Below are 3,936 nucleotides of genomic sequence, written 5' to 3' on the forward strand. Positions count from 1 at the left end.
AGATGGAAATTCCGAAATGGTGGGCAATGAGAATTTTGATTAGGTCTCGTGGGTGAGACAAAATACTCTTATCGGAATGATTCAGGTTTAGCCCTTAACCTAGATGGGATGAAAATATATCAAGATGAATTTGAACTGAGGAAAGGGATACATGGGGACCTTGATGGGACATTTTTGGGAAAAGGCCTTGTGAAATGAAGCTTGAGTATGATCCTTTCTTGGAGGAATATGTGAAGCAAGGGTTCCTTGATGGGAAGAACCATGGTGGGATTGGAAGAAAACATCTCGTCAAAAACGAGGAATCTCATTGGAATGTGACTCAGGTTTAACCCAAACCTGCAAGGAGGATACCTCGCGAAGCGAGGTTCCGGGTTAACTCTTAATCTGGATAGGAAATCAACCATATGGGTTTCTCAGAAATGGAGAAAGCACGATGGGACCTTCGGAATTTGGATGAACAAATCCGAGAGGGGTTTTTGCGAAAGGAGGAAATATAGAGTCCCTAAAGCTTTGAAAAGGGGAAGAAATTGGGCGTCTCATTGCTGAGACTGAAATAGTTTTTGAAATCAAAGGATCTTTCGCAAATGGTTGAGGTTTAACCCTTATCCTGAGTAGGGGAAATCTACCATACAGGTTTCTCAAAAATGGAGAAAGCACGATGGGACCTTCGGAATTTGGACGAACAAATCCGAGAGGGGTTTTTGCGAAAGGAGGAAATATAGAGCCCCTAAAGCTTTGAAAAAGGGAAGAAATTGGGCATCTCTTTGCTGAGACTGAAATAGCTTTTGAAATCAAAGAATCTTTCGCAAATGGTTCAGGTTTGACCCTTATCCTGAGTGGAGGAAATCTACCATACAGGTTTCTCAAAAATGGAGAAAACCATAATGGGACCTTTGACATTTGGACGAACAAATCCGAGAGGGGTTTTTGCGAAAGGAGGAAATATAGGGTTCCCTAAAGCTTTGAAAAGGGGAAGAAATTGGGCATCTCTTTGCTGAGACTGAAATAGCTTTTGAAATCAAAGAATCTTTCGCAAATGGTTCAGGTTTGACCCTTAACCTGAGTGGGGGGGGGGGAATCTACCATACAGGTTTCTCAAAAATGGAGAAAACCATAATGGGACCTTTGGGATTTGGACGAACAAATCCGAGAGGGGTTTTTGCAAAAGGAAGAAATATAGGGTTCCCTAAAGCTTTTGAAAAGGGAGAAGAAATTGGGTGTCTCATTGCTGAGACTGAAATAGCTTTTGAAATTAAATGATCTTTCGCAAGAAATTTTAGGTTTTGACCCTTATCCTGAGTGTGTAGCAACCATACGGAATTCTCGAATGAAGAAACCGTGATGGGACAGGGAGAGATACTTCAACTGAATGAGGCAACTCTTTTGGAAAATATAAACAACGCTAGGTTGCACCAAAAAAATGGATATTGAATGTTTATTTCATTTTTGGAATAGCTAAAAAATTTTGCCAATAAGATAAAATTAGAGTAGATTCAAACGCTTCTAAATGTGCATGTGTGTGCAAAGATATTCCCTCTTTTACCTAGAGTATTTCCTCCAATGAGGTTAACTTTTCGGTTTTAAGAATCAAATTCAAAAATTTAGCACTGATAATTTTCTTCAAGGAAGCTATCCATTTCCCTGATATGAGAATAAAAGAAATATTCTTAATTTCATAAAAGCAGGAAATGAAGAGATATTGATAAAAGAATTTTGCATGAGAAAAGATGACTTCTGGCAACTTCAGCAGTTTGATATCTGGGTGTTTTCCCACGATGATCTTTTTGCACTCTTTTGAGTCATTGGGCTTTCTCGGTTTTTCACATCCTCCTTCATTTGGATGTCCTGACTTTTTTTTCTTTTTTCAGGGAAGGGCATGTCACAAACTCCTTCATCTTGAGATGCTCCAATCCTTCTTTTCTCTCAAGGATTATATATGATATTGGCTCAAAAGGTCTTCAGAAGATAGCAGAAATCAAATATCTTTTAGGGTTTGTTGGTAGGTTCATCGCATCTGCCTTCATCTTAACAGTGATCCGAACTTTCTCTGGAAGGATCCGTCACAAACTCCATCATCTTGGAGATGTTTCAAATCTTCTTTGGCCTCGGGGATCCACTCGCTTAATTCGCCTTCATCTTGACGACAATTGAGAGATCCCTTTTGCGGATATTTGATTGCAACTTTTAAATGAAATGAGAAGGTATGGGTTGAGTGGATTCTTTTTATAGCTCAAGATATTTCCATTGCCTGATTGCTAGAAAGTTATTTAAAACATGCGCCATAGCCAAGATCAATATCAATTCGCTTCTGGCTTTTCAACATCATTGAAGATTTCTTTTATTGATCATATCAAGGACATTTCTCACATCCTTTTGGTTGATCAACAGGAAAATATTTGAATTTTACCTCTTTTTCGCAAAAAGTTTCACCTTTTGGAAGGAAATAGTAGAGGTAATCTGAGGAAATTCTTTTTGTGTAGTTAGATTTTTAGAATCAACAAGTGTTTTTAGCAAATTGGCAAAATTTTCATGAATTCTTTGTGAAAATAATCACTCAATATAGATTTTGATGAGACCTTGAGTTGTAATTTAAGGAAATAGTGTAAGAATCAGACTTTAGAAAACTGAACTGATGAAATACATTAGGCTTTAGAAATCCCGACCAGTTTATGAGAAACTGGATTTTTGATAATCCCGACCGGTGAAAACACTGGATTTCAAATCCCGACCAGTGAAAAATACTGGATTTCAAAAATGAAGTATTTAATCTGATGGTTTGAAAATGATTGAATTTGGGAGATTATAACCCGCGGGTTGAGAAAATGATAAGATTTTGAGGATATTACAACCAGGGAAACTGATAGATTTGAGAGATCTTGAAGGTTCGGAAATGATAGAATTTGAGCAGTCGCACCCTAAGGGTTTGATCTTTTGGAATACACGACCAGCGAGAGCTGGATCCTTTGGAATACAGGACCAATGAGATGCTGGATCCTTTGGAAATACATGGCCAGCGAGATGCTGGATCTTTTTGGAAATACATGACCAGCGAGATGCTGGATCCTTTGAAAATACATGACCGGCAAAAGCTGAATCTTTTGAAAATATATGAAGTTTTAGGAGATTTAAGTCAGAACTTGAATTTAGAAGGAGAAAGGTCTTTGGTCAGAAGACTGATTTTAGAAGGTTACCGATGTGAGAACCGGATTTTCCAAATGAGCTCAATTTTGAGAAATAACCAGTGCGAGAGCTGGGTTTTGAAGATGAGCTAGATTTTCAAAATGAGTTTTTAGAAGATAATTCAGGATTTATCCCCTTATCCTGAACGGGGGAAATAATAAAAAAGAATACCTCATTGAAAGGAGGCATCAGGTTTATCCCTTAACCTGAAAGGGTGCATTTTAAAGATAAAGGTAGATGAAATTTTAATAAGATTAAAAAATTTGTTAAAACTTGACAGGAATGAGCATTAGCTTGATGTAAATCTGATCAAACCAAAATGAATTAAATGAAACGAAAAATAAAGACCGCAAGACTAATTAAGATTTAACAAAATTTGAGGAAAAGCGCTTTTGTCTAATCCTGCCTGCATATGATGAAGAAGATGATTTAAAACAAAAATGCCCCAGTATCATGGAGAAGAATGTAAGAATTGATAGAAGATTATTGTTTTATTGAAATGACTCTTTGAATAGTACAAAAGGCTTAGAATGAACATTTCAGGTATAAAACTTCTTCAAATGCAAAGCATTAATGGGATCTGACATTTTCACTCCATCTGCATTGATTAGACGATATGAATTGCGAGGAAGTGCTTCCTTAACCACATAAGGGCCTTTCCAATTGGGTGACCACTTGCCCCGTAGTCGATGCTTGAGATGAGCCGTTGATCTGAGTACCAAATCATTAACTCGAAATTTTCTCTTAATGACAGAC

This window comes from Nuphar pumila, chromosome 6 (assembly GCF_984573655.1).
Source record: "Nuphar pumila chromosome 6, dmNupPumi1.hap1.1, whole genome shotgun sequence".
NCBI classification, from domain to species: domain Eukaryota; kingdom Viridiplantae; phylum Streptophyta; class Magnoliopsida; order Nymphaeales; family Nymphaeaceae; genus Nuphar; species Nuphar pumila.